Consider the following 23460-nt stretch of genomic DNA (forward strand, 5'->3'; position numbering starts at 1 on the left):
TAAAACTATTGTGTTCAAATTAAATTTAAAACAAACTTTTTTAAGACAACGTGTATTTAAAGTTTTCCGAATTGGAAGAGGAACAAATCTTTCCTGTGCCATTTATTTTGGCTTGAAGGTGCGGAATTTTGTTTATTAATTGTGTCTATGAATTGGAAGAGGCATGTGGGAAATTGTATTTTCTTCTTCCAGAATTATCTCATCCAGGAGATTATACATCTCACACGGATTACAATAATGCTGCTCTAATTCATCCGGCTCCTTTTCAACCAAACGTTCATTTTGTCCAATCTCCAAGTAATAGAGTTTTTCGCATAACTGCGCTTGTAATAAATGGTTTATACTGTGTAGGAGTAAGATCCGAGTTCATCATTGGATTGATCAGAATTCAGGATGGAAGAAATATTTTGCTACCATTTGTAAATTGCACTCATTATAGCACTGAACCACATGTTTGCGAAAGGATTAAAGTAAGGATATCTAACATGGAGGAACCAATTCCGATAACGGAAGAGGAAAACATCAGATTCCGATTCTTTAAGGCCTTCAAACCAGAATCCAAAATTTATATGGCAGAGTTTAGAGAGTAGGGTTCAGCTCAAAAAATTTTGTGTAATTAAAATAAAATCATGATTTCAGTTTTAGGCTCGTAAAATAATGTGACTTTCTCAAAGTTGTATGAAGAATAAAAATTCTACATGTTTAATTCTTGGTTTTGTTTCTGCAAATATTCACAGTAGTTGAATTGGAGATATTGAGTAGTTTTGCAGTACTGCATTACATGAAATTCCCTCCCCAAATAGCACAAAAGTTTCCCTAAACATTTCTGGGACATTCCGATAGGAGGTTCGGAGAAATCCGAAGCATCTTCCGGGAAGCTTTCTGGAAGTAGGTCAATTTTCTCTTATCTAGGAAGGTTGCCAAGAAAGGCTCCTGAGGAAGGTTCTGGGAGTATTCGTGTCAAATGTTCGCATTGTATGAATTTAACTAATTTGATTAATTAAATTCATCACAAAAATTTCCCTAACTTACCTTGGGAACCATCCTAGATACGCGCACATTTACCTACTTTCAGGAAACTTCCTAGAACATTGATATAACTCGTAATGTATGAAAATAGCTTCTCACAAATTCAAATTTCTAAGTTTCACCTGAATGAGACTTGCTTTACCATTCTATTGTTTGCCCAGGTACCTTAAAATCCGTGACTCATCGATAGCGTACTCGTAAACGAAACTAACGGCTGATTATGCAATTTTCCAAGAGCGAATTTTACCGAAGACGGCTCTCTTGCTTTTAACTTTTACATTTTCAACCGTTAAGGTGTTTTTACGATATCGTAAATAAGTCGTATGCTCTGAAGATGTCTTTACGATATCGCAAAGACACCGAAACGACATGGACATACGATGTCGTAAAGTTGTCGTAAAGATGTCGTAACGATGTCGTAAAGACGTACGACTATGCTATTTTAAAGAATGTAAAACCGGGAGTTTAGAATAACGAGGCAAAGCAGGCGACACAAACAGCGGCATGACAAGCAATAATTTGATTTGGTTGGGCGCTAAAAATTGGATGGAGTAGGAAAGAAGTTCAAAATGAGCATCCCACTCTCAATTCCACTGGCAGGGGGTGGGAGAAGCAGCGTGCTCTCCAGATAAAAGAGCGCATTTCTATGATGCGTATGATAGATTGATAGATTCTGATCTATCAGACGCATCAAATTGATCAAATAACAAATTTGCGCTCTGTGACGAAAATGTCACAGAGTTCGAACCTAGCATCCTGCCCAACAGGAAGTAGTAGAATGGAGCACGACGATGTGAGCAACTTCTTTGAAGTCACGATCAGGAGCAAGAAGCGGAAACTCGCCAAGCAGGCCGATGACGCCTCCACTAGTACCTGAAGTGGCCAAAATATGATCACTTCCCTCAATGAAAGCAGTAAGACCTCAAGAACGTGCGTGGTAAGCAAAGTACTATCCAATAGAACCACAGCCATCGATAAAACTGAAATTAAAAATACTAACGCAGCTAACAAATCTGTTATATCGGGAAAAATACCTCCTATTAACGTCATCGTTGAAAAATTAAATCACCCCTACTCAGTGCTCATGCCTATCACTTCTTTCTCTTATCTTCAATGCCTGTATACAACTAAGCTACTTTCCTGAATCTTGGAAAACAGCTCACATTTTAGTTTTTCAGAAAAAAGGCAAGGATCCACATCATCCGACGAGCTACAGGCCCATTAGTCTAATTATTACGATGAGAAAAATTTTTGATAAAACAATACTCACGTAAACTATCACTTCAAGGAAAAGAGCATCCTTAAACCGCAACAATACGGTTTCAGAAAAGGTCACTCTACACAGCATATGATGCTCAAGCTCACCGAAGCAATTAGCTTAAATTGTAATCGAAGTAAACATACTGGAGTTGTTTTCCTCGATGTATAAAAAGCTTTTGATAGTGTCTGCCATCTTGGACAGCTCAGAAAGATAATAAATTACAATTTTCCAAGAGGGTTTATCCATTTCATACATTCTTATTTTTCCAACAGAAAATTCTGAGTTAAAATAGGATGGACACTTTCAAAAGAGACACCCATCCTAGCGGGTTTTCCCCAAGGGAGCATTTTAGGACCAGTATTTTTTATTATCTACGTGAAAGACATCCCTGAGGTCCCTTAAGTTTCAATCGGATTATATGCAGATGACACCGCGTTATTCACTTCATCCTGGTCAGTTCTAAAAATCTTAAAATTACTTAACAAAGCTCTTGAAGTCATTGAAGCATGGGTTAAACTCTGAAAAATAAAAATAACTGTAACAAAATCCGAATCAATTCTTTTTAGTCAGAAGAACAGTTAAAAAAGATCCACTTATAATGTTTAATGAACCAATAGAATGGAAAACCTTCGTGAAATACCTCGGGGGTAAACTGCACAAGCATCTTAACTGGAAGCAACATATCCAGGAAACTAAACGGAAAGCTTGCGGAGTTATCTCTCGACTAAATCCTATTGTTAACAGACATTCTAGCCTTAAACCTGAAAATGGAATCCTAATTTACAAAATGTTTATCCGACCAATCATAACATATGTGTGTACGATTTGGGGGGGGGGGTGGCATCAAAAAACAATATTAATCACATTCAGATAATACACAATAAATCCCTCAGACGTATCACAAAGACCCCTAGATATATTAAGAACTCTGTCCTTCATAGAGATTTTTAATCACAATAAATATCAGAGTACATTCAAGAAACCGCCACTAAATTTTATAAATCTAGATCATTATCACCGTTTGAAAATATTTCCCCTCTAGCAAAATATAATTTTTATCTTCTCCGCAAGCACGCGGTGCCAAAAGACTTCTGCATGAAATAAGTCAACCAGCAACTTTCATTTTCGAATCGTCTACCCCTCTACCCCCCTCCCACTCTTCTTCTCTAGTTTACTTTACTTTTCTTTCATAAAATAAATTACCAAATTTCGTGGTCTTTTGCCGCTTGCGCGTCCAGGGAGAAACAAGTTAATGAAATTATATTTACGAGAAACTGGTCCAGCTACTTCGCACTAAGAGACCGCTTTTTTCAGAGAATCATTATAACGAAGGAAATGTCGACCTATTAAGAGTGACAGATTTAATAGGTAATTTTGTCCTTTTCAGGACAAACATTGTTGAACGCGTTACCACTAAGTACCTTGCGGGTACTTGATCGAGGTTGTTCCTACGAAGCTACAGTGCGCTAGTACCTAAACGTGATTTACATTAATCGATGAATAGAATAAATTCTTTAAAGTCTTGTACCTTTGTTAAACGCATTGTGATCAAGTACCTTCCCGAGTACTTGATAGAAGTTGGTTTTATGAAGCTTCATTGTGCTAGGAATTCAACGTCCTTTACACTGATCGCTGAATAGAATAACTTCTTTAAGGCCTTGTGCCTTTGTTGAACGCATTACGATCAAGTGCCTTCTGGTACTTCGTAGATGTTATTTCTATGAAGCTTCAGTGTGCTAAGACCTCGAGGCCTTTAAGGCTTGTGCCATCAAGTATGTTTCCAGGTACTTGATCAAAGTTGTTTGTATGAAGCTTAAGTGCGCTTTGATATTCCCCTACAAATCCGTCATCATCATATTTATACGTTATTCGGGAAAATTATTTTTCGTAAAGAATTAGGTACGTGTTGCTGTTTCGAAATTCCACGAATTTTATTAAAAAATGTTATTCCGTTTTATTAAGCTACATTGACAAATAAGAATTCGTTTCGCTGTGCATTGCAATGGAAGATATGAAATCGTACGGTTTAATAGAAATTAAAGTTCACTCTCGAAATAAAGAGTCTTAGTGCTGGTGAAAACGATATTATCTAAATAAAACGAGCAAATTTATAGTAAATCCTTTAAAATTTTCGAGGGTACAATTTCATAGATTACATTAACGCCTTGTTATTTCTCTTGTCCGTGGTTACTGCCCAGTTAATTTTTCTAAATAAATTACCTAACCTAATTATTAATCATTTAGTAGGAATAAGTTTCACTAGGTTTTGTGCCGATTTTTTTTTCAACGATTTATGAGTCTCTTGATTCTGTTTTAAAAATGTTCTTATCATGATACATGGCATACATTGCTTTCAAAAACCTCATTAGCTTGCAAAACTGGGTGAATATGAAATTTAGCGGCTGTGAATTTTAGTAAAAGTTTAACAGATATTAATAAAATTTTAATGAAATTAATTTTTTAAATATTTTTAAAGAATATTCAAACAGATTTCTAACCATTGTAGATCGTTTTTAAAATTGTTAAAAGAGAATCAAAAAGTTGTTAAGACTATTTTTTGAATTGTGTTGAAGGATTTGAAGTTTTGAAAAGATTTAAAAATAATTAAAATTTTTTAAAAATTTGTACGCAAGGAATTGGAACGTTCTCTTGCGGTCATCTGCAGTTGGTTACGTAATCTAGCTGATAAAACCACTCGATAAATGGATCCTCGAGCTTCAGCTCAGCACAGGTTGTTGTGAAATGGTCCAGAATTGCCTTCGCAGAGAGAAACTTACTGGCTAGGGTTTCATTGTTATGATGAAACTTCCCCTACTGACGAAGAAATCCACAGCGCGTTTGTGCGTTTTCTTTTACATTTATAGATCGATGCAACTGGAAATTTAAGAGTCGAATTACGACTAGCGAAATATTCTCTGCCCTGTGAGCAACGACATCCGATTATCTTGCACGGAAACATCCCTCTCGCGGAGTCATTATCGACTGGGCTTCAGAAATCTAATCAACTAATGAGGTTCATCCCACTGAAAAGGTTGTCTGCTCTCGCTCTATAGATTGTCGCAAGCACGAGCTTCCAACCTCTACTTCTATTCACAGGTGATCCGGAAGATCTCGACGCCTTAACTCCCGGTAATGTTCTCGTTGACAAAACATCGGAACGATTTCCCGGAGCAACAAATTCGAATGGGGAATTGAACTATGTCGCTCACTAACTTTTTTTCTGAAGCAAAGCGTGACCGGTTTGGAAAGTGCTGATCTTATGAGTACATTCATACATCTTTGGGATGGATGACCAATGGTATTCCCGGACAGAATGGACTGATGCGATGTGCCATGGTTAAAACCTTTTTTGGGACCTAAAATCGCTTCATTGTCATATTGTGTTCAATGCCCCTCGCGCGCTGCCACTATGTAACCAATTCTGCCCGATGGCGGGCTAAACTCTTGAAATCAAAACGTGGAATTTTTTTCATTCAGCGAACAAGCCGGGCGGGATGTTACTGATTTATTTGATGTTACTGTCTTTCCTTTGAGTGACCTTAAGATTTCATTGGTAATAGAATACTTTTTAACCCAATGCTTATTCTCCTTCAAATTGTCCCTCTGTTTTGAGTTTCAAGCCCTACCTTTTTATTTGAAGTGGGTATTCAGGTACTAGCGTGATGTCTTTTTGTTAAGCAGGCTTGTATTTTTTTCTGGACTGTTTAGTGTTAACTAAGGTAAAGACGAGTGTACCCACTCTCATTGTTAAACCAAGTTTAAAAAAATCTTGCCGTTCGAGACCATTCAGTATTAAAGTATTTTTATTTGAAGTCAGTATTTCTTTCGGTTTCGTTTTTTGTTAAGTGACTTTCTCAACTCGATCAGATTCCGGTCTTGTGGGAAGTGACGAGTCGGATCACGCATGACTTCCGGTTGCATTGGGATCGATTGTAGGCAAATGATCGTGGTCGTAGCTTACAGAAGCTACATCTCTGCTAATTTTTAAAAACAACAAAAACCTCCTTTATGCAAGCAAAGAAATGGTTTGGATGTCCTGACTATACTAGGTTTGGTTGGCAGTATTTCGGTTGTCTGAACCAAACGTTGGTTTGTGGCAACCGAACCGGTTTGGTTATAGATTTATAGAGTATTATACCATACAACTATTAACATTAAAATGATTTATTTATTTGTTTTGTACGTTATGATGCGCTTCCCATTCCGCAGCTTCAGTGTTTCATAACATTTTCTAGGCGTTTCGTGAAGTGAATTAAAGTGCAGTCGACTTATTTAGACAATCGAAATTTTATAGCGTGCGGAAATCGCGTAGAAGAAACTTCTTTCTAAATCTGGTCGCGACAAATACATCGAGAAACTTTAAGGTAAGAACGAATTTTTCTAAATGCTTAAATTAAAATTTGAAGGAGTGGTTTTGGAGTTTTGGATTCATAGACAAATTTGTTCAGTGTGAGATACGCCAAGCTGGACCATTTTCATTTTAATTTAAAAAATTAAAAATTTATTTCCGTTTGCAAGCATGAGAAGGCAGACTTTCTATTCACTTTTTGCAAAAAATATTGTTAATTTTTTATTTTGACGATTTCCGCATTTTTGAGTAAATGGTTCAAAACCTTTTGGAAAATCTTCTTTCTAGTCCAAAAGTAAAATCATAGCTGTTGAATTTTTATTTGTGTGAAGTATTCACTCAATAATTTTTCGTTGTGAATTCATCTTTTTTAAAAGTTTAACTAACCCATGCTTAGTCAAAAATGAATCTTTTTGACTGGAACATTGAACTATTGGTTAGAAAATCCATGTAGTTTGTTGAAAATTCATCTTTTTTGATAGATAATTAATCTTCTCTTGGTTCAAAATTTGTATTTTCGGTTTCAAAATTAGTCTCTTTTGGTATAAGTTTAATCTTTTTTTTTGGTAGAAATTCAAGTATTTCATTTATTGTTAAGAATTCATGTTTTTAGGTTAAAACTGCATCCACTGTTGAATTTTTTGTTTTTAAGACATTAACTATTTAATTTTACATTGTGAATTCATCTGTTTGTTTTAAAATTTGAAATATTTTTTACAAAATGAACCTATATTTGTTTGAAAACTTTACGGTCTTGTTGAAAATTCTTCTTTTTTTGGTAGAAATTCAACTATTCCATTTATTGTTAGGAATTCATGTTTGTACGTTAAAAATGCATCTATTTGATTAAAAATAAGACTATTTTGGTAAAAATTAAATTATTTTGTTGAAAATAAAATTATTTTGTGAAAAAAGTAAATTGTGTAGTGAAAAATTTTCGTATACTGTTGAATTCTTTGTTGTTCAAATATCAACTATTCAATTTTAGACGGTGAATTCATTTGTTTGTTTTAAAAATTGAACTATTCATTAGAATATGAACCTATATTTATTTGAAAATTTTACGGTCTTGTTGAAAATTATTTTTTTTTTATAGAGATTCAACTATTCCATTTATTTTTAAGAGTTCATGTTTGTAGGTTAAAAATTCATCTGTTTGGTTAAAAATTGAAAATATTTTGATAAAAATTAAATTATTTTGTGGAAAATGAAATAATTTTGTCATTAAAGCGAATTTGAGTAACGGTAAGAAACTCTTCGGTCTGAAGCAGATGTTTTAAATATATGTATAATTGAATATTTTTTATAATTAGGATTTAGGATATGTACTGGAAACCAATTTCAGAGATATTAAAGATATTAATTAAAGCGATTTCGAATTGAGGTAAGAAATTATGTTCTGTAAACATGTGTATTATTGTATATAATGTACAATTAGGACTTAAAAATAAACTATGTATACTTGCATAATAATTTTATTTCAGTATTTATTGTTTAATTCCTTTAAGCCACCATCCATTTCCACAGAATATGGGGCAGGGGTGATTCACTGATGTAACCGAATAGTTTGGTTGCAGCAACCAAACTGTTTAATTACTACAATCGAACTATTGGGTTACTGTAACTTAACAGTTTGGTTGGAGCAACCCAACTTCTGGTTGCCGCAACCAAACCTTTATTTGAGTGCAAGGAAGTCCAAAATAATTTTATTTCGAGTTAATGTGAAAATAAATCTGAACATTATAAGAAAAAAATATCTAATTCTTTACGAAAAATGAGCTAATTTCTATATCATATTTCTTAGAACTTTTTATATATATGATGATTTCGAAAAAAATTTCTTATGATTACGATAGTCCTTTTGATACAAAAAGTGGAAATTTCAGTTTGATCGTGGATCAGATAATAATTTCGATTCATTTAGAATTTCCGCGTAGGAAAAATTACTTACATTTTTAACAGCGTATTTAATGTAATGCAGTCCTATAAAAATACCCAATATCTTTAATTAAATCCTATGAATATTTGAACCCGTGCAGAAATATGCAGATATATTCGATTTGAATCTTATTTTATTTAAGAATCCCTTTTAATTAAGAATAAGAAAAATAAATTAATGTGGGCCCGATCGGGGCCAGACATGGTTATCTCTGGGCGCAGCGCTTGGGCCCCGATCGGGCATCGCGTTTCATTTCGAGTCTGGCCCCATCTGGATAGCCTGATTTAAGCCAAATTCTGTCCGATCTGGCCCCGATCAGATCCAAATTGGAATTTCTGCACGAAAAGAAGAAAACATAAGAATTACACATGTACAAATTTGATTTCTTTTGCAACTTTAAACAAGTTGCATTAACTTACGAGCCTAAAACATACATCAAGATTTTATTTTAGGTACCCAATGTTTTCTGGGCTGTACCCTACTCTGTAAGCTCTGCCCAATAAATATCCGATTCTGGCTCGAATGTGCGATAGAATCTGAAGTTGTTGTTTTTCTATTGACTAAAGATGTTCAAGACAAGAAAAGGTCTTCTAATAATTAAAAAAAATTGCTAAAACTATTTTCCTCCTTCGCAACCATTTAAAAATGTTAAAAACGGAAAATGTGCCCACCTTCAACTCAATAAAAATATTAAAAAAAAGATAGTTCCTTTTTTACTGCAGCAAAAATTAAATTTAGGTTGTTTTAAAAAGTATTATCTCAAATTTCATATTTTTCTAAATAATTAAGTTAATTGTTAAATATCGCTTTTATATGTGAAACAATACGTCATAATTTTGTTCTCCAACGTCCTGATAATTCGTTTGTAAATATTTGAGATAATATGTAACTTTAATTTTTATGATAGTCTAAGTTGTTAGGTAATTTTATGTAGGATTTTTTTGTGTTTCGTAGAACCTTGGGGCTACCCATGAATTACGTAAATATTTAAATTTTGAACGAAAAAATATTTTCAAATCGAAGAAATGAATTTTTAATCCTAACAGATGAATGTTTAAGCGCATAGCATTATTATTAAACAAGAAAATTCAATTTTAAAGCAGACAGTTCATTTTGAAACAAGAAATATAAATTAGCAACCATTGAAGATGACTTTTCTGTCATAAGATAAATTTTCGACCAATTGAATCAAATGATTAGCGAAAGATTTTTTAACTAAATTGTTGAATCCTCAACCAAAAAGATGAATCTTCAACGAAAAAAAAAAATCTTCAACAAAATAGTTCAACATTCAGCAAAATAATTATTTTTCCAACCAAATAGATTAATTCCGAGCCAAAAATATAATAGAGGAATTCTCAGTCAAAAACATTAGCATTCTCTTATTGGTTTCTTTTAAGTTTCTCAAACGCAGGGTTAAAAAGAAGAATCCTTGAAAAAAGTGAAAATAACGGGATTAGAGGAAAGTTTGTATAGTTCGAGTATGTGAGTATTCTTTAAAATAATAGTACGAAAAAAATATTTGTATATATTACGAATGATACAATATTTTAAATATATTTTATCGAATTAAAAATGTAGTGCTATATTTACCAACAAAATTGGAGAGCACTGTTAAACTGAGAAGCACAATATCTATAACAATCTTAATTTTCTCTTGATAATGCAAATTATCTTTGGTGAATTTAAGCGCGAATTTAATCAATATTGTAGAAAACCTCTCATTGGATAACCGCTATTGCTTTCGTTTTTTCGAATTACAGTGAAACTCATCGATAGTCCCAATTTCGGGGCTTTTGTTTGTTCACGCCTGACTGCTCAGCTGAGTGACAGTCGCAGATTCCGCGCACTCCGCGTAGTCTTGTTATACCCACATGCAGCGCGGCGTCAATTCTCGGAAAGGCTATAGAAGGGAGGGCTATTGAAGATTTTCACTGTATTTCACAACTTTTAAAGTGAATTGTTCTGACATATTTACATCCCAAACAAACTGTGTACATAAAAACTTCACCTGGAGCCTACATACCGGGTACTGCATACTAATAGGAATATAAAGCAATATGAATAACATTATTTTTGAAATTAAACTTCTTAGGGCGCGTTACATCTTTTTTATAAGAGGAATGCAACAAGAAGTTATCAGCGATCGAAATGGGGGGGGGGGGGTGGCCTGATTTTTGTAGAATAATAACATTTTTCCAAATTCATCATACCTATCTTTCATAACTTAAAATGCGCTCAAATGCGCTATCACTGAAAAATTTTGCGCTAGCTAATTAACAAAGATATCATATTTTGTAGGGGGCCAATGAAACGCAGGTGTTAAATCCTCAACAGTGATGTGCAAAATAAAGTTGAGGATATGCATTCTTTCGTATTCAAATGCGCTCATATGCAAAATAATTTTTATTTGAAAATTTTGAAAACTGCCCAAGATATGGAGGTAACAAAATTTTACGAAGTGATGACCAACCGATGTTATCTCCAAATAAATTAAATTGCAGTATTAAAATTTAGAACTGTCTCTTCGTATAGGATTTCAAATGCGCTTATATGCGCCACTTTTGAAATTGACAAAAAACCATAATCAACCCCCTCATTTCAAATTGTTATCGATCCATCTCCCGGTGATATCTCTAAATAAATTACATTGCAAAATAAAAATGTGCAATGATCTCTTCGTATATGATTTGAAATGTGCTCATATGCACCACTTTCAAAATTAAAAAAAAAACTGCAAAAAACCCCCTTATTTCAAATTGTTATCGATCCACCACCCGATGATATCTCTAAATTACTTAAGTTGCAAAATAGAAATTTATAATGATCTTTTCGTCTAGGATTTTAAATGCGCTCATACGCGCCACTTTTAAAATTTACAAAAAACATAATCATCCCCTTCATTACCACTTGTTACGATTCACTATCCGATTGTATCTCTAAGTTACTTAAATTTCAGTATAAAAATCTAGAATTGTGAGGGCAGTTGAGTATGCTTTTTTGTCAATTTTGAAAGTGGCAGATATGAGCGCATTTGAAATCCTATACGAAGAGATCATTATAAATTTGTATACTGCAATTTAAGGTATGAGAAAATATCATCGGATAGTGGATCGTAATGAGTGGTAATGAGGGGGTTGATTATGGTTTTTTCTCAATTTCCAAAGTGGCGCATATAAACGCATTTGAAATCATATACGAAGAGAGCATTATACATTTTCATTTTGCAATTTAATTTATTTGGAGAAAACATTGAATAGTGGGTCTAACATGTGTTCGTGAGGGGGTTGATTATGGTTCTTTGTTAATTTTGAAAGTAGCGCATATGAGCGCATTTGAAACCACATACGGAAAGATTATTATCAATTTTTATTTTGCAATTTAAGTTATTTGGAGACATCGTGGGGTGGTGAATCGCTAAAAATTGGAAATGAGGGGGTTGCTTATGGTTTTTTTTCAATTTTGAATGTGGCACATATGAGCGCATTTTAAACCCTATACGAAGATCGATAACAATTGGCAATGAGGGGGTTCAATATAGTTTTTTGTCAATTTCAAAAGTGACGCATACAAGTCCATTTCAAATCCTATACGAAGAGACAGTTCGAAATTTTTACACTGCATTTAATTTATTTAGAGATACCATCGAATAGTGGATCGTAACAAGTGGTAATGAGGGGGTTGATTATGTTTTTTTTGTCAAGTTTCAAAAGTAGCGCATATGAGCGCATTTTAAATTCTGTCTGAAGAGATCATTATAAATTTTTATATTGCAATTTAGGTTATGTGAAGATATCATTGGGTAGTTTATCGGTAGCAAGTGTTAATTAGGGGTTTGATTATTGTTTTTATTAATTTTGAAAGTGGCGCATCTGAGCGCATCTGAAAACGCATAGGAAAGTCACCTTATCAATGCGGATTTAAAAGTTTTTATTTTGTTTGTCATCATTCGTAAAATTTTGTTACCACCCTATAGTGGGCAATTTTCGAAATAAAAAAAAAATTATGGCGCATATAAGCGAATTTGAAGACGAAATAATCCATGTCCTTTACTTTCTATTTCACATCACTGTTTAGGATTTAACACCTACGTTACGCTGCCCCCCCCCCCCGGGTAACATCTGACATAACTCCTACAGTTTTCTGACGCTAAAATTTTAATTGGTGGCGCAATTAAGCAAATTTGGGGCGCAATTCAGCGGACTATAGAAAACCCAAAAAAAACCTCGCCACATCACGAAGTTCACGGAATTGATGGAAAGCATTCCGAGAACTCCTTGAATTCTGTGATCATCGCGTATTTCATGAATTTCGTGAATATTATGAATTCCATAAATTCAATGAACTTTCCAAATTTGGCGAATTCCATGAATAAAGTGAATGTCACGAATTCTACGAATCTGTTGAATTCACGCATTCCACCAATTCCTTGAATTCCACCAATTTCATGCTTTGATGAATTCCATGAATTTCGTGAATTTCATGAATTACATGAATTCCGTGACTTCTATTAATTTTGTTAATAGGTAATTCAGCTCTTTTGAAGACAAACTTTGTGGAACGCATTTCCATCAAGTACCTTTCGGGCACTTAATCGAAGTTCTTTCTACGAAGCTTCAGTGCGCTAGGAACTTTTGACGTCCTTCACATTGATCACAGCTTTGGTCACGTGACCATCTCGTTCCATGGCCTTAAAACCTTGCGCGTTTGTTTAAACGCAGTTCAGTCGAGAGATTACTTTTTGTCGGCTCGAAAGAAGGAGCAACGAAACTCATTCAAAATTTCGAAAATACTTTCGAATCCATTTTCCTGCTGATAGTTTGATTTTCGTCCACAAATCCGACGTCTTTGAGTTTCCTCCACAAATCCGCAATGTTATATTTTCCTCCACAAATATCCATCACCTTTGATTTTCCTCCACAAGTCCGTTATCGATACTTAGACCATCCAATCAAAATCTAACTCCACACTCGCCTTGAATTTATGAAAAATTTGAAAATCTGAGGGAACGAGCAAAAAAATACTAAAATGGAAAACTTTTCTCATCCTTTATAGACATTCCCTTATACTTTTAGGGAATATTTTTAAATGCTTTTTTGCGAAGAATCAGGTATATTTTTCTTTTATTTATTCAGACATATTTTCACATTAATTCAAAGTAAAATTATTCTGGGCCAGATAACACGCCGCGAATTAGCACCTTAAAGTTTCTTGAAAGTAAACAAAAATGCTTAGAAGAGCTAGAAAACATTGCTTAAAATCGTGCTAATTACTTAAAGATAAGAAACAACTTACGAGATGACGTATTACTGTTTCAAGCTTCCATGAATTTGATTATAAAAAGCTATACCGTTTTTCAAAGTTACACTAACCACAAATTAGAACAGGCTTCGCTGCAGATTTCAATACAGAATAGAAAATAGACCGTTTCAATATAAATTAAAATATGCTCCCGAAATACATAAATTCTTAGTGCGGTTCTAGCACGTAATTAACGTCAAATTATCTTTTGTAAATAAATTCCCTAAATTTACGATTGATTTCGGTATTTTCGCTAAACTTTTCGTATAGTAATTTTTAAAAAATCCTGTAACTCTAATGAGAGTTTTCGAACTTTTCTAAAATATCCCCTACTGTGTCTTACAAAAAATTCCCGAACTTTCGCTGAATTTTCTTATCGTCTGCTATCATAAATACCAAGGTATAAGAAATCTGCAAAGTGCATTGCTCTCCTAGTGAAAATCAAGATTAGTGATTTCTTAAAATAAATTGTTATAGAACATCAATTCTTGGATGTCTGCTTGAAAAGAGGGAAAATCCTTTGTTTATTACTCGCTATCATAAAGTTGTAAGGAAATAAATAGCATTGAAAAATGAACGAAGAATCGGCTTGCACTTTTTCTTTTTACCTCTAATTAAAAAAATTTACATATTACTATTCATTTGTCAGAAATAAGTTTCAATAGTTATGTAAAGAATTTCGGGATGTAAAATTTGTTAATTTAACGTCTGGGAAATAACCAATTATTATTGGTAAGGAAAAACCTTACTTAATCGACTTCTTCCAGACTATTTATTCGGTAATTTTATACATTACATGACGTTTGGAAATCAGACTGATTCCCTCATCAGATATTTTAAGTCATTATGTAGACGTTTATAAATTAAAATCGAAAATTTTTTAGTCTTTAAATAATAAAATTAAAAGGATGACAGGACGTGTACCCTTCGTCTCCATCTTATTGTAAAAATGGAGATGGAGGGTACACACCCTGTCATCCTTTGAATTTTATTATTTAACAACTCAAAAATTTTAGATTTCAATGTATAACCTTCTACATAATGACTTAAGACATCCGATGAGAAAATCGGTCAGATTCTGAAACGTCATGTAATTTATAAAATGTAATTTATAAAATTACCGAATAAATAATCTGGAAGAAGTCGATTATATAAGGTTTTTCCTTACCAATAATAATAAGTTTCAATAGCATTTGCGCAGATTTTTTAAAGGATTAATGTCTCTCTTCATCCTTTTTTAAAACTGTTCATATCACGATATATGACATAAATTGTTTTTAAGAACCTTATTGACTTGCGACACTAGGTGAATATGACTTTTAGTGGCTGTGACTTTTAGTCAAAGTTTAATAGATATTATGAATTTTTAAACCATTCAAGAATAATTTGAAACTTGTCTAGATTTGAAAAACACATTTCTTAAATACACTGGAACCGCGGTTATATCCTCTCTCACTTATATCCTCTCGCACTTATATACCTTCATAATTCCCATTTATATCTGCTTGGTATCCACCATCTTGGAGTGCCACGTGACAAGCAAGCCAATCAGACACAGTATGGTAATTTATACTTCGCTGAACAGCATTGGTAGGATCCATTCCCGGGAGAATATAAGTGCTTGCTCACGTTCTCGGACGGCGGATATAAAAGCGGTTCCAGTGTATAGATTTTTGATGATTTTAGGAAAAAGAAAGTGCTTTAACAATGTTAAACGCTTTCAAAAGAATGAGAATTTGTTCATAAAATTCCTAGGAATATTCAAAATGATGTTTTAAAAAGAATATTTGAACAGAGTTCTAATAATTTTAAAACGTTTCTAAAACTGTCAGATCAGTATCAGAAAGATTGTAAGGCTATTTATCGAATTATGTTGAATTTTTGTTCAATTTTGGAAAAAATTTAAATTATTCAAAATCATATTCAGAAGGATTAGAAGTTCTGAGAAGATTTAAAAATAATTTGGAATATAAAAGATACTTACGCGAGGAATTGGAGCTCTCTCTCTCTTGCGATTACCTACGCTTGGTCGGACCGACGAAACTTTCTTAAGAAAGGGATCCTCGAGCTTGAGTTCAGCAGAGTCTGTGATAGAATGGTCCCAAATTGCTTTCGCAGAGTGAAGAAGCTTGAGAGTCGAAGTACGACTAGTGAAATCTTATTTGCATTATGATCAACGAGACCCAGTTATTTTGCGCGGCATCATTTTTCTCACAGATTTATTATTAACTGGGCTTTAAAAATCCGATTAACTCGTGAGGGGCCTTCCTGCTGGAAAGCTTGTCTGATCTCACCGTAAAAAATTAAGGCATGCACAAGCTCTCAGCCGTTACTTCTAATCACGGGCGATCCCGAAGATCATGACGTCATAACTCCCGGTAATGTTCTCTCAGACAAAACATTGGAACGGGTTCCTAGAGTTACAACTTCGGAAGAGTACTTGAATTATATCACTCACTGGCTATTTTTCTTGAGTAAGGCGTGACCGTTTTGGGAAGCGCTGATCTCATGAGTGCGTTCATACATTTTTGGGACGGATAACCAATGATGGGTTTGGACAGGATGGACTTATGCGATCTGCAAATTTTGAAACCTTTTTTGGGATCTACAATCACTCCATCATCACATTGTGTTGGATGCTAGTCCTCCACGCTGGGCGGACTTGCATTTTTTTACTTATTCAGGGGCATTTATTGTTTACGTAATGGCAGTCGGCACTAAACTTTTAAAAATCCTTAGGCAATCTTTAGGATTCATTGGTAATAGAGCAATTAACACCCAATTTGTATTGTCCTTAACCCTTGTGTTGCCATCCGGGTACCCGGGTACCCACCAGCAAACGTTTTGTTAAATATTTTTTTTTTCTAATAATGATAGGTCGAACGCTTCTCGAATCAGGATGATTTAACTGATTCTTTATCGAGCTTCTTCGGAAACAAGAAATTTGCGATGTAGCTGCGCACGTTTCATATCTGTTTCAGTACTACTAAATTATTATTTACACATTATTAAATTATTATATTCAAGCAGGAATACCTTCCTTGAATTTGAGTAATTAAATATTAATTGAATACACATAGTTACTTCAAATGACAAGGGACTTTTAACAAAAATTTCGTTCGCGGGGTACCCAGATACCCAGGTGGCAGACGCTGTGAGTTTTTAAAAATTTTTCCTCTGTGATGAGTTTCGGGAGCGACTTTTTTCGTTGACTTGATTGTTTTCTAGTCTTATTTTCCAAAATAAAAAAACAATTTTTTGGAATACAGACTGCTTTGTTAAATCGATGCGGGAACTCATTTTTAGATTGCACTGATAAGGTATTTAGAAGCTCTAGTATCCGTAATTAATTATTTCGTACTCTGTTTGATCGACATTAACCAGACCAGACGTGATACCTTCGCCGCTCCACGCCAGTCAGCAATTCATGCAGCATAAATAAATGACCACAAATTCATTACTCTTGAATAAAATGATTAATATTATAGTCCATTAACCATTTGTCTCGAACCCAGGAATCAAGTTTATTCTTGCATTCCTTCTGTCAGTTTCAAGATATCACTGGTAAAAATAAGCTTTCCAAATTTTAGAAATTTATCTGAAACCATTTTATTGGCATTGTGTTTACAAAGAGTGGAGCAGACGCACACACAGAAAACATACAAACTTGTTTCTCACTCTAGCATTTACAAATTTGATTACAAATTTTATCTAGTTATATAAAGGGACCAGGACCACAAATTGGAACATGCTCGGCGGCGGATGACAATAAAAAATATAAAATTTTAAGTTTTGATCCAAATTACAATTTAGCTCTGAAATTAATTGTAAAGTTAAGAAAACTTAATTATTATAATTTTTACTGAGAAATTATTATTCTAAATAAAAAAACAATTTTAGAGATTGAAATTTAAACAGAATTGAAGAATTCGTGAATTCCATGAACTACATGAATTCCTTGAATTCCGCAATTTCCTTGAATTCCATGATTGCAAGATCTTCATTCGGGGCATATGAAATTGTTCAAAATAATTGAACTTTCAATTAATGTGAAAATAAATCTGAACATTATAACAAAAACACACCTAATTCTTTACAAAAAATTGGCTAACTTCTATAAAAAAATTTCCTTACAATTTCTAAAATCTATGAGGATGTTGGGGAAAATTTCTTATGTTTGTGGGAATTTCAGTTTATTCGTGGAAATATTATAAATATTTCCTACAAAAGTATAAGAAAATTTCCCAGAAGGAAGAGAGCAATTTTCCATTTTTGTATTGATTGTTTAACTTCCTAACATTTTATAATTATGATCTATTTTTTCAAAATAGTTTCGACTCATTCAGAATTTTTGCATAGGGAAAGTTTGCACAATTTTTCACAGCGTATTTGATGCAATGCAGTTCCATCTAAAAACCAATGTCTTTAATTTAACTTTTATAAATATTTAAAGAAGAAAAAATAAGAATTACATATGTAAACATTTTATTACTTTTGTAACTTTGAAAAAGTCGTATTATCTTACGAGCTTAAAAAATACATCATGATTTTATTTTAGGTACGCAATGTTTTTTTTTGGGCTGTACCCTACTCTCTAAGCTCTGCCAAATGAATATCGGATTCTGGCTCGAAGGTTTGATGGAATCTGAAATTGTTGTTTTCCTCTGGCGTTATTGGAATTAGCTCCTCCATGTTGTACATGCTTACTTTAACCCTTACGCAATCATGTGATCTATAAGTATTATGAGTGCAATGAACGAATGGAAGCAAGCGCTTTGTTCCCTCCGGCATTTTCATGATCAAACCTATTATGAAATTCGATTTTACTCCTACGAAGGAAAATCCCCGGAATGTGCAGATACTTATATTCATAATTCTATTATTATGAATTTGGACAAAATGAACATTTCGTCGAAAGGGAGCTGGATGAATTGGTGCAGCATTATTGAGATCTTCACTAGTTATCTGATGTTTTGGCTCAGATAATTCTGGAAGAAGCAAACACAATTTGCACAATGTCAATAATAATTAATTAATGTTTCATAAAAAAACAGGCTTCTTTCATTTAAAAAATTTTAAAACATCAGTTTCCTCCTTTACAACTACCCAGTGGGCACAAAATTTGGCGACGTCTTTACGATAACGTTACGACATCTTTACGACAACTTTGCGACATCCTATGTACATGTCGTTATAGTGTCTTTACGATATCGTAAAGATGTCGTTAGACTATAAGACATATTTACGATATCGTAAAGACGCATTAACGACTTGGATATAGGATGTCGTAAAGTTGGCGTAAAGATGTCGTAACGATGTCGTAAACACGTCGCTAAATCTTGTGCCCACTGGGTGAACCAAAATGTGAAAAATAGAAAATGTGCCCACCTTCAATTCAATGAAAATATTTTTCAAAAATAGGTCCTTTTTCAATACGGAAGAAGATTAAATTCTCGTTCTTTCAAAAGAGTTTAAAATTTTATCCCATTTTAAATATTTTATTTAATTGTTACCAGGATATTTTCAATAGTACGAGATATAATTAGTTATTAATTATTCTGAAATAAAAAAATACGCTAAGGGAACCTTATCACTGTTTCAATGTTTTGCTAAAAGACTCGATTTAATATGTGAAACATTATGTCGTTATTTATTTTTCGAATTTGATGACGAGTGGTTTGTAAATATTCAATATAATGTGTAATACGAGCTTGTATTATACAATTTGAAATTATTTTATTTTTAACGGTCTAAATAAGCTTCAATTCATCAATATTTGACGCTTTTAATTAGGAAATGTTATTTTATATCAGATAAATTAAAAATTGTATGATAAAATTCTTTAAACTCGTCGACTATTCAAATTCTGAAAGATTTTTACAGGACTGTCCAAGCGATCGATGGATCAGTTGGCTAGTGCGTCTTGCGGAATTTAGGTTTTTTGTCAGACAATTATTAACTTGGCTTAAAATTATTTCAAAACAAGGAAAATAGAGTAACTTCTCGCGAAAATAGGTAAATAGTTAGATAATGCACTCTTTGAAACAAAATGATAAAATATTTGAATGGTATTTGAATTAATTAAAAATAATACAATTGTATTTACCAACAAAAATGGGGAGCACCGTCAAACTGAGAAACACAATACCAATAACTATCTTCATTTTTTCCTAATACAGCAAATAATAAGTGGTAAATTTCGGCGTACACTTAATTAATGTTCTAGAAAATTTCTCGTTATATAATCGCTATTGCTTTCGTAATAGAGAATCATTTCGCCAATTCTTTAAGCGAATTACCCGGACATATTTATATCCCGAAATAAACTGCGTGTAAAAAAAAACTCCTCCTGGAGCCTACATACCTGGTAACTATATAAGAATAACTGAAATAGATGAATTCCGTGAACTTCTTGAATTCCACGAATTCGCTGAATACTATGAATTCGTTAAATGTCACGAATACCTTGAATTACATGAATGTCTTGAAGTCTATGGATTTCTTGAATTCCACTAATCCATGAATTCCACGAATTTCTTGAATTCAATAAGAACATTAATTTTTTAACTCTAGGAATTCTCTGCATTCCGTGAATTCCGTGCATTCCCTAAATTCTAGGAATTCTTTGAATTCCATGAATTCCATGAATGCCTTAAATTCGATGAATTTCATACATTTCTTGAATTCCATGAATGCAATTATCTCCTTTATTCCGTGAATTCTATGAAGTCAATGAATTCATTGAATTCCATCAATTCCATGAATTCCGCAAATCCCTGAACTTTAATGAATTCCGTGAATTCCTTGAATATCGTAAACTCTTTGAATTCGATTAACTCTTTAAATTCCAGGTATACATGACGTCCTTGAATTCCTTGAATTCTTTTAATTCCGTGAATAGCTTGAATTCCATAAATGTCTTGAATTCTATGGATTTCTCGAATTTCACTAATCTATGAATTTCTTTCATTCCAGGGATTCCGAAAATCTCCTGCATTCCTTTCATTAATGAATTCCTTGACTTCCTTGAATTCCATGAGTTCTTCGATCTCATACTATTAATAATATCCTGAAAATAATTTAATTAAATCTTTGAAACGAAATCCAATTTAATGCAAGATATCTGGAAATACTTTCTTATTTCATATATTTCATTTTCTAATTATTATGTTAGAAAATAAATTTTTTAGCAAATCCTTTTAAAATAATGTGTATTTAATTTTTTGAGAAATAGAAAAGGCACTATTTTTATTTAAAGTTTTTTTAGTTGAAGGTGAGCACATTCTGATTTCTTAAAATTTGTATTTGCTTGAAAAACAGGAAATATATGTTTTCGATTTTTATAAATTGAAAGCAGCCCCAATGTTTTTGAACATTTGTATTGAGTAAAAAGGAAAAAAATGTTGGGTGTTGATTGTTTTTATAATTTGAAAGAAGCACTGTGGAAACTGTATTCGTGTCTTTTAGAATTATCTAAGCCAAGACATTAGATCTCTTAGGACACTGATATTTACTTTATTTTGATAACCTTGGATTATTAGTTATTCTTCTTTCATTCTCTCAAGATGATCAGAACCAGTTTAACAATTTTCTATCACTCATTTCAGACAGTGTTTCCTCTGCACCACCTTCTTTGAGAATCCTTTCATTACACAGGCACACGAAAAAAAGGTCTTGTTCAGAAAACCTTTAAAAAGTGAGAAAATTACCTTCAACAATGTAAACGTGAGTGAGGACACCAAATTAATTAACTGACACTTCAAAAGTTCCCCTCAAAATAATTTCCTCAAAAAACTGCCCTTCCACGTGAACATATGTAGCGGAACATATAAATGTATTAAAAACCGACTGGGCTCACAGTTTGGCGACGTCTTTACGACATTGTTACGATATCGTTGCGACAACTTTACGACATCCTATGTCCATGTCGTTAAGGTGCCTTTACGATATCGTAAATAAGTCGTACGATCTGACGATGACTTTAGGATATCGCAAATACACCGAAACGACATGGGCATATGATGTCGTAACGATGTCGTAAAGACGTCGCCAAATTTTGTGCCCACTGGGAAAGTGAGTTTTCGTAGCTGGCGGCGCTGAGTGGACGCCCTGCTAGTGCCGCCACCCGTTTATCCGAAGTTTAAATAGTAAAAATATTATCTTTTTGACATGAAATTAGCACAAACAAGCAAAACAATATGGCGTATTCCATTTTTCAATTTGTTTTGGTGGCGGTGCTGACCCAGTGGGCACAAGATTTGGCGACGTGTTTACGACATCGTTACGACATCTCTACGACAACTTTGGGACATCCTATGTACATGTCGTTAAGGCGTCTTCACGATATCGTAAATATGTCGTACAATCTGACGATATCTTTACGATATCGTAAAGACACTGTAACGACATGGACATAAGATGTCGCCAAGTTGCCGTAAAGATATCGTAACGTTATCGTAAAGACGTCGCAAAATTTTGTGCCCACTGGGGAGTCGACGGATCTCAATAGCACAAATGTTTCTCTAAAGGTTCCTGAGAAATTCCAATAGAAGTTTCGAAGAAATTCAAAATATTTTTCAGTAAGCTTTATGGAATTCAGTAAACGTCCACATATTCATGAAGAGCGTTCAGTTTGAAAAATTACTGGAGAAAATAAGCCGTCCAAATTTCATAAATTTATCTGTAACCGCTTCCGATAAATTTGATTAGAAAATGTTATCTAGTTCTTTAAAGTGACACTGACCACAAGTTGGAACATGCTCGGCTGCGGATTGCAATTAAAATATAAATTGTCAGTTTCAATTGAAATTAAAATTCATTTCTGAAATTTTGCGATTCTGAATGCGGATAAAAAAGATTTGGTGGAATTGAAAAGTCGAATTTAAAAAAATTATTTCCCTAACTTTTCGATTGATTTTAATAAATTGATTTGATTTTCTAGGTATTAAAAAAAAGAGTAACTGAATTCTGATAATTTTGAAAATGACAATTTATGGGTATTCCATTACGAACTAAAGAACCTTGAAATGTGAATAATCAAAATTAATCACAATTACAGAATTTTCTAATTCCTTGATATACATAAGTTTTATAATTGTAAAGTTAAAAAACTTGAATTTGTATAATTTTTACTCAGAAATTATTCAAATGAAAACTCTAGAATTTGAAAGATTAAAATTCAAATTTCTATAATTGTAAAAGTTTCAATTATAAATATACCATTGTTTAAGAAAAACTTCATTCCTCTACAATATAAATTTAGTTTTCTTTACAAGTAAACCCGTGTAGAAATCCAATCAGGGATCTGGCCGGGTCTCGGCTGGATAGCCTCGATATAATCCGGGGGCTGGTCTTGAAATCCGGCTGAGATCCGGCTACAAACGTCATGGTAAACGAGTTTAAGCTTAAGGTCAGGAAGGAATATAAATAAATAAATATATATATATATCGTGACATTTGGGTGGACAGAGCAACTGAATCTATACATATGAAACCGGTATTGCCATTTAGCGGCCAGTAGGCACACTTGTAGGCACTGTCGGAACTTACCATTTGTGCTAATTGGCGTATTGCCATCTGTCA

This window comes from Belonocnema kinseyi, chromosome 9, assembly GCF_010883055.1.
Source record: "Belonocnema kinseyi isolate 2016_QV_RU_SX_M_011 chromosome 9, B_treatae_v1, whole genome shotgun sequence".
NCBI lineage: Eukaryota > Metazoa > Arthropoda > Insecta > Hymenoptera > Cynipidae > Belonocnema > Belonocnema kinseyi.